Source organism: Gekko japonicus, unplaced genomic scaffold (assembly GCF_001447785.1).
Source record: "Gekko japonicus isolate JY-2015 unplaced genomic scaffold, Gekko_japonicus_V1.1 scaffold360, whole genome shotgun sequence".
NCBI classification, from domain to species: domain Eukaryota; kingdom Metazoa; phylum Chordata; class Lepidosauria; order Squamata; family Gekkonidae; genus Gekko; species Gekko japonicus.
The window spans coordinates 743,636-756,537 of record NW_015172015.1 but is presented as its reverse complement, the minus strand read 5'-3'; the positions used below and the strand labels follow the sequence as shown (position 1 = coordinate 756,537).

The 12,902-nt window shown below is 42.9% G+C and overlaps 1 protein-coding gene across 1 annotated transcript in view; it reads right to left on the bottom strand.

Annotated features, from left to right (window-relative positions):
- SLC16A3 (solute carrier family 16 (monocarboxylate transporter), member 3) overlaps positions 1-12,060 on the bottom strand; it is a 47,603-nt gene extending 35,543 nt beyond the window's left edge. Inside the window, exon 1 of the mRNA XM_015420400.1 lies at positions 11,717-12,060. The gene's annotated coding sequence lies outside the window, so the exon portion shown is untranslated. The remainder of the gene's footprint in view (positions 1-11,716) is intronic.
- Between the last annotated feature and the right edge of the window lie 842 nt (positions 12,061-12,902).

The following is a 12,902-nucleotide window of genomic DNA, read 5'->3' as shown; positions in this document are numbered from 1 at the left end:
AATTTTTAACAGAAATTTGACAGACCAGAAAGGTTAAGAAGCGTTTCCCCCTTCTATCAGTCCTGTGTGGAACATTGTAATCTCTGTAGCTGCATTCCGTAGATGACAAATATCAATGAAAACATGCATGCAATGCAACACGTAGTCCCATTCTTTTAAGAGAACTATTTACATCAAGTGTATATGCGACAGTTTTATCATATATCGTCTATGCATTGCTCTAAATTTGTAATCCTGTTTTATAGCATTGTTGACTGTATGTTTAGTGTTCTGCTTGCATTCGTTTTAATTGTGAAATCCACCTTGAGTCTCAGTGACAAAGGAGGGCTATAAACAAAGTAAATACATAAATGAATAAATAACATGGTTCAACTATTATTTCAAAAGTATCAAAAGGCAATATTTATTTAATTTATTTATATTCTGCCTTTCTGTTCAAGAGAACACCCAAGGTGGCTAAGAAATATTAAACCTTAGTAAAATACAAATATGAAATCCTGTTACAACACAACAAAGAACTGTTCACCATGGATTGCATCAAAAAAATATGAGTGGGAAGAAGCTCACAGAATGGATGTTTCCTGCCATCCTTTCTCACTGTTGCTCCCTGTGCCCCTTAAAATCCTCCAGTCTAGTTCCCTGTCAGGAATAACAGAAGTCTGCAGTAGGAAGGAGGATTCTGTGGGAACTGCTCCTCTTGCCTTGTGTATAGGGCTGCCAGCCTCCAGGTGGGGCCTGGGGATCTCCCGCTTTTGCAACTGATCTCCAGCTGACAGAGATCAGCTCCCCTGGAGAAAATGGCTGCTTTGAAGGGTGGACTCCATGGCATTGTACCATGGTTAGGCCCCTCCCCTCCCCAAACTCCACCCTCTCCTGGATCCACCCCCAAAGTCTCCAGGTATTTTCCAACCCAGACCTGGCAACCCTACTTGTGTAAGGGAAAGTTCTCTTTTGCTTGCAGATAGGGTTGTTTATAACCAACCCAATATTTACTGAATTAATTAAAATCTAGCATGAAAAACCTAAACTCAATAACACTCTCTTTGGCAGTGATTTGTTTATTGAAGAATAATCATATTCCAGGCTAGATCAGTACCGTGTCAGAACTGTTCTGGCGGGAAAGTCCAAAGATATAGACAGTTCAAACAGTCCCCACCCCAACAACCAAACACACTTCACAGCCATCCTGCCTAGCTATTCATGCTCACTACCCCCCCACCTGTGAATATATGGTTCTGTTATCTACAACAGCAAGCTGGCACAGTTTTGGTTTCAAGGTCGTCCCTAGATAGGGAGGTATCTTGGGAAGAATGATAACGCTTACGATAGTGCAGTTCACGAACTCAGCCATTCACCTCCCCCTTAAATCATGGCAAACTAAAACAGAGTTTGACAGAGACATTCTAACAAAAATATAAACATCTAAAGATAAACATCTACCGTAGCTGACAGTACTAAAGTCCAGTTATATTTTGAGATGTTCTATAATATAGAATTCTATATTGTACATTAATTTTTGTTCCTTGAGGTTGAAAAAATGGTTTTGATTGAGTGGAGTGGCAATTTTTAGTGTGCATTTTGGAGTGGATTAAAAAACTTATTAAAGCAATTTCTGGTTAAACCAGAAACAATAAATCTGCATTGAGGAGCCAGAAAAGGTCACACACATATACATTTCCAAAGGGGTAGTTCTGTTACTAATATCGTGGCAACTTAAAGTATAAAAAAGGAGCTCTTCCACCAGGCCTTCGATTAGGAGCCACCACTGGCATTAAGAACAACTTTAGATAGTGGCATTCCTACATCGGACCATCCTATAGCAATTGCCATCTGCACTTATTTGCATTTTATGTAAATTGTTTGTTTACATGTAATTTTATAGTATTGCATCAATGCATTGGTGTTTTATTGTATTTTAACTTGCTGTACGCTGCCTTGAGCCAGCTTCCACTGGCAAGGCGGGATATAAATCAAAAGTAATAAATAAATAAATAATATTCTAATGCGAGCTTCTGTGGACTAGAGCCCACTTCATCACATACATGTCATTGTCTACTGTGTTATTCACAGTTTCCACAGAACCATTTACAGTCATTAGATTCTGTGAAAGTATTATGGAAACAGAAACAGGGTGTTGTGTTTCTAAAACAGTTGTTATGGCAATTATATTGCTAATCCTAAAACATCTATTCAAAAATGTTTAAAACATATTACAGCATACAAGAGAGTGTCTAGTTATGGGATAAGTATTAAGCTGTATTTTTGAAGGTTAATATCCAAGAAGATGCTAACAATGCAGTCATATGCATAGTTACTCCAGTAATTCAAGTAGTTTTAGTTAATGGGCTAAAAGTAGAGTAGTGCTACATAAGATTGTACTATAAAACTTTTATTTCACATCTTTAAGCTTTAAATCAGTCTGAAAATTCATTACATATTTAGTAATCTTTTGTCCTCCAATATTGACAACCTATTTGAAATGAAAATTTCACCACTGATCAATATCAAACAGATTACATAAACAAAATTGTCACTGTGGCAGTTTTATCAGGGAAAAATTATACCATAAAGATTAATGTTTTAACCAGGAATCTTATTTTTGTTGAAAAACTTACTATTGACCATTCCTTTATGAACATTGAAAGAATGGCAAAATATAATTGATGAATTTCTTGTAAGAAATTTTTTAAAATGCACGAGTTGCTTTATCAGTTGGATAAAAACTTCATAATAAAAGATTTCATTTTCTCAATATTTTTTTTAATTTATTGCTTTTCTACTACATACTACAAAGGAAAGGGATATATGGGGTACTAACACTAATAAAACAAGAGATATAGCAAGGATCATAATACATATGAATTACTGATTAGTCATTTTTACTATTATCAGATTACAAACATATAATAGGATGATACTGGTTTTCTTATTTCACTAAGACTAAGTCAAACCCATTTAGCCTTATTGGATCCATCATGGGGTTTCATGGACTCATGGACTTTCAGGATTTCAATAAAGTCACTATTTCCTGTGTTTATCAAATTTCAATTGGACTTTAAGGGTTTTTGGAGCTGCCACGCCTTTTTCAGAATCAGACTCCTGCAGAGCTGCCAAAAATAATTTCACTGGCTTCTGAGTCATGATTGCTCTTTTCCTCTGTTTGTACAGTGGCCTCTGCTTTCCCTTGGGCTTTGGATGTGGATTGTTGCTGATCCAGGAACATTTTTGCTTTTTGGACAGAATCGATCTACTCTTTCTTTCCATTGTAGTTAAAGATAAGTCCTTCTGGAAATATCCACCTGAAGGGAGTGGAGTTCTTGTGCAGAAAAGCAGTTAGATTTTTATACTCTCGTCTCCTTTTGCGGATTTCAAATGGAATGTCTTTTAAAATCTTCGCTTCTTCGCCTTTGATTTTCAGAGGTTGCCCATTTGTTGCTTTTAAAATTGCATCTCTGGTTGATTTTTTGAAGAATTTAAAAAATATTTCACCAGGCAATTTATTTTTCTTGATAAAATCCGGATAGGTTCGATAAACCATATCCATATCGCTTTGTAGTGAATCCGATTTTAAAACTGCCATTGGTGCCAATGCTTCACTCAAAAGTTCTTTTAAATTCTCCTTGTGTTGTTCTGAGATACTGTGGAATCACAGGACGTATGATGATTTTTCCATTTGTATCTGTAAGAATTATTCTTTACCAGAGATCCTTTCTTTTTCCCCAGCTCCTACCCTCCCACCATAGGAATTTGGGGCTTGTGATCAGTTCTCTGCTTTAATGTTTGACTAGCTCATCGGGGCTTCGATTAACTCACAGTTAATTCCGACTATTTTTTTTCACAGTAGGAAGAGCTTTGAATCGCAGGATCACTTGCTTGCCTTGTCCGGCATGCACTTTTAAATGATATAATGGCCTCGCGGCAGCGGGACCTATCAGGGTAAAGGGGAGCCTCAATTCCTCAGCCGTTGCCTCAGAAGAGGCACCCCTCAGCACCCCAGGCTGCGAACCCCCTGCAGGGACTCTAGGGGGGCACGGAAATGTCCGCACCCCCTCCCATCTGCCGCAATTCAGGTCACGCACATCAGAGTGCAATGTGAGCACACCCATCCAGCGAATCGCCAAAACCGGAACCTCTTCTCAATATTATTTTTATTATTATATAGCATATTTGAAGTTCAGTGTTCAATGGCTAAATACAGATGCAAGTAAAGAATGGCATGGGCTAGAACAAAGAGACCTGCTTGAAGTAGCTTACAGCTAAGGCAGTGGTTCTCAACCTTCCTAATAATGTGACCCTTTAATATAGTTCCTCATGTTGTGGTGACCCCCAACCATAAAATTATTTTCATTGCTACTTCATAACTGTAATTTTGCTGCTTTATGAATCGTAATGTAAATATCTGATATGCAGGATGTATTTTCATTGTTACAAATTTTCCGATGGTCTTAGGCGACCCCTGTGAAAGGGTCGTTCGACCCCCAAAGGGGTCGTGACCCACAGGTTGAGAACCACTGAGATAAGGTAATAAAACTGAACTATTAAAATGCATCCATTATAAGCAAGCCATTAAACCATACCCTTAAAAATGGCTGTGGAGTTTGTTGCCACAATACATCATCCCCATGCATGTTCAGTTTCCCGGAATATGTTTTAAAAGGTGAATGCTATTTTGGTTTCTGTGGTATTACTTCCAAATGGCAGAAATAAAAAAAATACATGGTTCAGAGATGTGATACATGGTGGAAAACTGCTTGCATTACCAAGATATGGCAAACTAAGCAGGAGAATGAAGATACTATCATTGTGCTCAGGGCTATTTTTGGGCAGGAACACACAGGAACGGAGTTCCGGCTGGCTTCAGAGTTGGCCACGCCCACTACAGCCAAAACCTCTGCGTGCGAGAGCAACCCCCCCGGCGACTCTGAGGCAGGGGGCCCAGGGGGGCCCTGGAAGGATCGGGGAGGCATTTAAATGCCTCCCTCCCCATGCCTTCTCTGGCTTTTCCAAGGGCCGGCTTGCCCAGGCAAGCCAAGGGAAGGCATGGGTGTGTGGCCTAATATGCTAATGAGCCTGGTGTCATGGGTGTAGCCTAATATGCTAATGAATTTCTGCTGTTGGGTGTGCCCTATTATGCTAATGAGTTCCTGCTGGGCTTTTTCTACAAAAAAAGCCCTGATTGTGATCCTAAACAAAAGAACACCCTTGGACTTCAGTGGGCTTAGATAAGTATAACCCTGTTAAGAATTGCACTAGATATCTTATATAATCAGATGGTTTGGAAATTAAAATTAGAAATTATACCTATTGACACTTTACTATTAAATAGGAAAACCTTAAAAGCTTTGCTCTCTCAAATGTACCATATTATAGTTTTACATAACTCATGTGAAAATAGCTTTAAAATCAAGTACAGAAGAATGCTGGGTATATCTGTCTCCAATGCTGTTCTTCAAAATATTTTGACAAAGTTCTCTGCACTCACTTTCTATGTAAGTATAAAGTAACACTATTAAAAGATTCCCTTTTGGTATTTAATATCTTTTCAACTGAGCAAGGATAAACATGATAAATATTGGAGATGTTAGCAACAGAAATTTTTTTTACAGTGGAGCTACTACAAAATTTAGACAGTCTGGGGGGAAATTAAACATAAAATTCAACTGATAATTAAATATAGTTTGTTTTAATATACCCTTGGCTGGCTATTAAGAATGAGTAGTTCAGACATGGCATTATGTGTTAGATTGGAATTTATTAACCACAGTGGAAATATTGGGTTGTATTCTACCACTCTGCTTAGAGGATGCCTTCCTCCAGAGGAAAATCAGAATGGTAGGCTGCGACCCACTACTTGCCAGTAAATGATATAGTCATAATCTGCTGACATTAATAGAATGATGATATAAAATCTGAAGACTGACAGAAGTTGCAAAAGTGAGGCTTGGGTAATATTAAAAACATAGAGAACTCTTGAGTGTTTGTGATCACACTTTATTGACTTTATGGAACAAGATATAGTTTGGAAACCATAACATGTAACAGACTGTCATTCACATAAATGTATTTTATGGAATTCACTTCTGATTATAAAAGAAAAGAACACATAACGATGAATAAATTGTTTTTCATTCCTCTGAGGTTTAAAAATCTCTTTCTTAAACCACTTCACTTCATATCTCCTCATATTCATAGCTGTCCTTCTCCAGCTGGAGAACTACAACTCACCTGTCATCTCCCCAGTTCTGCTCATCTACTTGACTGGTCCCATCTGACAACACATTCCATCAACTCAGTACAGTCTGCTTTTTTCTCTGACCTTTACTATGACATTTCTTTTGGAGCAGCCAAAGCACAGGGGACTCTCACAAGTGCTAAATTCATTTTGTATCACTGACACAGGCAAATTGCAAAGGACAGTGCTCCCAAACTTGCAGAGTACTGCAAACAACACTCATCTACTTGACAAAATAGAGTTGGTATCTATCATTTGGCTAGGCACAAGGAAAGAGCAGGAGGGAGGGCGAGAAAGCACTTGGCCGTTCTTAAATTGCAAATAGCATTCATTGCAGAATGTGATTAGGCTGGTCCAAATTGTGTACTAAGGTAATTTTTTGATACAAATTGAATAATAATGGTAACAATAAGAAAATCTATACATAAATATACACAGACACACACGCATGCGTGCACACACACACAACTTTTTCCAATTACTCAGAATAATCCATGCACAGCATCGTTACAGTGCTATGCTAAGCAGAGTTACACTATTCTAATCAACTGAAAACCAATGGGCTTAAAAGTAAATAACTGTACTTAGGGTAGCACTGTTGTTAGCCTTTAAAACAGCCCTGTATTATTGTTGTTGCTTTTTTTTGTTGTATGCACTATAGGGGCCTGATAGGGGCAACCTAGGAATTCTCGTGGCTGAGCTGAGATTTGAACTACGAATTTCCAAGTTTTACTGCTTCAGTCCATAAGAAAATGTCTAATTTGAATAGTGCAATGAAAACAAAAGTACTGTGTGCCAGAAGTTCCTGGGGGACAAGGAATGAATTTAAAAGGACAACTTACAGGTGATTCAAAAAGCAAGCAAGCTGTGTCACATGCTACAGAAGGCTAGATCTCCAGAACCATGAGGCAACTGGGCCTTGGGAGAGGGGATAGAGGGGAAACTCCCTAAGGCTTGGTATTTCAATTGGGCCATGGAGATTTTCTTGGTGGACCAAAGTCCAGATCCAGACCTTCAGTACATAAATTAAAAAGGCATTCTCAGAGACTGCCTTGCCTCCACACTCTGAATTCACTTTCCTTAGAGACTTGTTAAAGTTCAAGTCTAAACATCTTCTAGAAGCGGAATAAGATCTATTAAAATTGACTTTTGTTGGCCACGGCAAGAATGAATTTAATGAAGGGGGGGCAGTGTTCCCTCTAAGCTGAGTTAGTGTGAGCTAGCTCACAGTTTTTTAGCCTCTGGCTCACACATTTTTGTCTTAGCTCAGGAAGGATGGCACCAGAGCAAACTAATTTATGCAGTAGCCAAATCACAACTTTAATGCTGGTAGCTCACAAAGTAGAATGTTTGCTCTCAGAACTCCATAGCTTAGAGGGAGCACTGAAGGGGGGTGGGTAGCAAAAAACTCTGTCCTGAGCCCTTTGGGGTACTATAAATTGATATTCATTTAAAAAATACACCTGTGATGCAAAGAATAGTGGTAGCATGTAGGGGTACATAATGTTCTGCCCACCACCACTACTGTGGTTCTAACTATTCAGACCTTAACTAAAGGACAACACAAAGTTCTCTCCCAGACCAAACCAACAGTTTTTTTTAGTGCTTCAGCAGTTCAACCAATAGCTCTCTGTGACTGTTGTCATTTCTGAATCCTCAAAGGAAAGTGGAAGTATTGAACAGAACAATGCCCGTCAGTAATCCAATTCAAGAAGAGCCATAATAAACCTATACTGGGGTAAGGAACCAATGGAACGCAGGCCCTTTTGCTCAGCATGCAGGGCTAAGCAACAAAGGCAAGGTCCTGGCTCCTGGGTACTGGCAGCAGCAGCAGCACTGAGACCAGCAGCATGAGAGAAGGCAAGGCAATTGACTTGGCTTATGCTGGTCATCACCTCCCAGACTAACACAGCCATCAGTGAGGGAAGCCCCTGAGACACTATTAGTGCCACTGGGGCTCAGCTTGCTCCCAGTGTGTCTGGCCAAGGACAACATGACACATGAACATTTTCACATGTAGACACTGCGTGTTTTTGTTACTCAGGGCAAAAAAGATTGCCTATCCCCTCCCTGTGCCATCCTGGAACAGCCATTCTATGTATGTGTGTTCTATAGCACTAATGTTGTTGTGATGTTGCCTAACTGTGAGGACTACAACCTCATCCCCCCCCAAAAAAAACAGGAAGCCTGGCCATGTCCTCCTTTCTGGATTCATGCATAATTGCCAGCAGGCTTCTCTGCTCCCATGGACACACATATATACACATACTCACAGACAGAAACAGCTTGCTGCAGGTTTACAAGCATGCCTGCCCGTGACTGAATGAGTGCGCAGTCTGCAGGAAATACCACTAAATTAGCTAACATCGAGCACCTCTGGTTGCTAGCTTTGCATTAGTGAGATTTACTTAAAACGTCCCAAAAGTAAAACAGAGCTTGTCTCTGTGCAAGACTCAGGGCCATGTACTCGATGTTATAAAAAGTCATGCTGTCTCACAGTGGAGATTTACAATTCAATCCCTGTTGCTGCAATCTGGTAAGAAGAGGGTCACTGAAGAACGTCACACTGAAGAATGAAACCCTTTCTCCTACAAATATGAATGCAGAGGAGTACTACCTACATGCCAGTGATCACTCTGAACCTGCTGGACGGCATCACTAGTGAACCTCAAGTGCTTCACGTGCACAAATGTTGGCTTGAACAGAAACCAAGTCATGAGGAGAACTGAATACGCAAGGAAAAAGCTGTCAAGTAAGGCTATCATTTTACAGTCAGTTCTCAGCGTAGAGCTCCACTTCAGACTGGGCCACAAGGTCAGCGACTGTCCATCTTGAGAATTTACCCTTCAGCGGGAATAGACTATGTCAAGGCACAGGAGCTGGGGAGCCATACTAGCAGCCAAAATCCGGCATGTACCTTGCCTCATGTCCTCCAAATGAGAACAGTCTAATTATGGTGCCAGCCTTACAGGAGAATCTCTGCTCCACATGAGATTTTCAAACAGCTCCTCTGCCACTCCAGCATAGTTCATATATACACCCTTAGGTGCAAGTAAATCCTATGGAACTTAGTGGGATTTCCAGCATAGCTAGCATACTAAAATAGAGGTAGGAATCACTGTGAATATACATCTAAAAAGCAACTGGATGTCATGGGTACACTGTGGGGGGGGGAATGGATGTCAAATATAATAAGAAGGAAGACAACAGATGTCAGATGATATTTCTTAATAGCTGTGTTGGGCCCAATTCGTGGAGACACCAAGTGTTCTACAAGCAAGCAGCAGTGCTCCAACCCCAGACAAGTTGGGATAATTTTTTAAAGAAGACCAAGAGAGAAACAGGCAAACTCAAAACCATCTTCCTTGGTTACTAGTATTTTCTTTTTTTTTAAAGGCCAAATCAAGGAAGTAGACAAAACAGGAAATGCATTCAAGGTTATTTAGAACATTTGGTTACAAGGTCAGTACCCAAGAAGGTATTTCAAACCCAAGCAAATGTCCTAGGCCTGTCAAAAAATGAAATTAGTCATTAGAATCTGAGCTCTGGCTGGAGGGCATGAATCAGGCAGATGCTGAGCACAGAGGCAGACCAGGAAGGATGCCTCAGATCACTAAAGACTGAGCTAAATGGTTTGCCATAGTTGAGATGGTGCATGGGGGAGGGCAAAATGATCAAAGATAATTTTTAAATTTTCAAGGACCAAGAGGGAATCTTTGCGAAGATTGAGAGAGGTGGGAGTGGGGGAGGATACTATAACCAAAATTTAACCTGAACTAAGGTTTCTCCCTTGAACATTTTTCAATGTCAGGGCTGAGACTGAAAATAATATATGAAAAGCCGTGTTGGATCTGACCAGTGGTCCATCTAGGACAGCATTGTTTCATGCAGTGCCCAACCACCTGCCCTGAATGGCCAACAAACAGGGCACAGAGGCTAAGGCCCTCCCCTCATGCTTCCTCTTAGCCTTGGGTTTCAGAGGATGTGAGTACCCTTGCCTGAGCAAGCATGTTTCACTATTGAACCACCACAGCTCATTCACAGGTTTCCAAATGAGGGTGACTTCTGAATAGTTTTGAGCCAGTCCTGAGCCAATGTTCCCTCTAAGCTGCGGAGCCCTGTGAGCAAAAATTGCGCTTTGTGAGCTACCGGCATTAAAGTTGTGAGCGAGCAGTTTGGCTGCTGCATCAATTAGTTTGCTCTGGAGCCCTCCTTCCTCAGCTGAGACAAAAACATGTGAGCCGGAGGCTAAAAAACTGTGAGCTGGCTCACACTAACTCAGCTTAGAGGGAACACTGGTCCTGACACACATGTCTCTAAGAATGAAGCAGTCCTAGGCAGTCATATCCTCATTTCCCCTTTGACAGTGTTATCCACAGATGACATTGTTCTCCCCTCTACCTCCTTCATCTTTTGCAGCACTCCAAGGGTTTAAATTCCAGTTTAAGTTTAAGTAAAGAAACAAGCGGATAGGCCCAAGATTTGAAAGCTACTCTCCCCATCCCCTGAAATAAAGCTGGTGCTGCCATGCTGCTGAATTTGAAACCCCTGAGTGTCAGAGGTTCAGCAGAGGCCTTGCTTTTTGTACGTTTTAAGAGGCAGGAGGACACATTCAGACCAGTGATCTCATCACACCCAGAGAGCCATTGGACTCCTTGTCCTTGTTGTGACTTGAGGCTAGGTTCCATCCCAGGCCGTCTCGGCCGCAGAGAAACAGACTGATCGATCGCCTAGAAAAAGGAGAGAGCGCAAGAGCCACGCGAGGCCGTCCTTCTTGGGTCCCAGCTCGGCGAGACGCGCGCGCGAAAATGAATGAGAAGCGCCAGCCGTGACGCCCAGGGCTAGTGCAGGGGGGGCGCGGCGGAACTAAGGAACCCTCCGGGGTCAGGTCCAGGTAGCTGCTCGGCGCCGCGGTCACAGAGACACTGGCCGGGTGGAAGAGGGATTTGGGGGGGGGGGTCAGGGAGAGGAGAACGACGACGACGCCCATACGATCGAGCGGCTTTGCCGGTCTTATTTACGTCTATGAGGATGGGAGACTTTCCGCTTCCACTCCCCCCCCCTTCCCCTGTTGCACAAAGGCAGCCGTCATCCATTCTCCTCAGCACATCAGCTTCTCTCACAGAGTGGCCTCTTGTCGGAGCGTTGGTGGGAGACAGCAGCGAGTAAGGGGCAAGGGGGGGGGCAGTCCAGTTAAATTCTGCCCAGTGGGCGTCCCCCCAGGATTCCACCCCGTCTCTTTATCCCAATCCCCAGGGAATGGCGGAGAGCGCCTTGGGTGCAAAGGGGCGATTGGGCGACGCGCTCGCTCGCAGCCTGACCCGGATCTCATGGTCCACTAGAGTCCACCCTGAAGCTAGAAAGTGCCGGCAGCCCACGGATCCCAGCCAGGTCTGGATCGCGTGAGGCTGGTACCACCTGCGCGAGTCCCGAGCGCGAGGTTCTGACCCATCGGCATGGCACAGCTCCGCTTTGGTTTGGTACCTGCAAGTCCCGAGCTGCTTGTCTGGGTGGCGGCGGCGGCAGCTGAGCGCGGCCGGTTCGGTTAACAGTCAGAGCCCGGGCCCGGTGGGATCCTGTGCCGGCTCCAATCCAGGGGCGATTTAGCGCCTGTAGCTCAAGAGCAGCGATGCCTGCCCATCTCCAGCTAACGTCAGAGAGAGCCGGGGAGAGCCCCGAGGCTAGACGGGTCCTAGCGCCGCTAACAGGAAAAAAAAATACCAGAGCAGAGTCAGGTAGACTCGCAGCTAGGGGACACGGGTGGTTCCGGGAGGCGGCGGGAGACCGGAGCAGGTTCTGGACAGTAGGGAAGGTCAGACCCTAGGAAGCCACCGGGCGCAGAAACGGATCAAAACAGCTAGGGCTAGCGCTGGGATAGGATTGGCACTGGAAAAACCACGTGGGACTGTGCGGAGACCACGATGCTGATGAACCAGGAAAACCATTGGGCAAGGATTTGGATCAACTGCTATTCAGGAACAGATGGTAGACTGTGGAATTGAATATCGGATTCAGAGAGAAAAAAAACAGCAGTCCTGGGTCAGGAAGAGCAGGGGCAGAGTTATGATGGAACCTGGAGGCGGCTCGGAATTGGATCAGGACCAGAGCCAATGGCTGAAGTCGTAACAGCATTTTCCTGGGAGTAAGCCCCATTGACTAAAACGGGACTCACTTCTCAGTAGACCTACTTAGGATTGTTTCCAAAATGACTATGAGCCGCAGAACTGGATCAGAACGGCTGAAACCTCAGAACTTTACAAGTTAGAAAAAGATACACAAACCAGGACTGGGAGCAGAATAGGTTACCAGGCAGGTACATCATCAGAATACAGGATCCCAGCTCCAGAACTCTGTTTAATTCAACACAAAGGACTTGGATGGTAACAAGTAGGATAACAATGGGCTGGGCAAACATCCCATCCTCCTTAGACAGTGGGAATAATTTCAGAACCAGAACCTATAAGGAGCTCGGGTCAGATGGCCTTCCAGGTGACCAAAAAAGAAAAGAAAACATTTTGTACATTTGAAAGGCCCCTTGTTCATTCCCTGCCTCATTTACCTATCCCTGTTTCTAGAGTCACCTGCATTTCTGCATTTTGTGATAATTAAAACCAGTGAACATTGTGCAAGACAGCAGCTAGGTGATACGTGGTCTAAAACTAATGCCCGA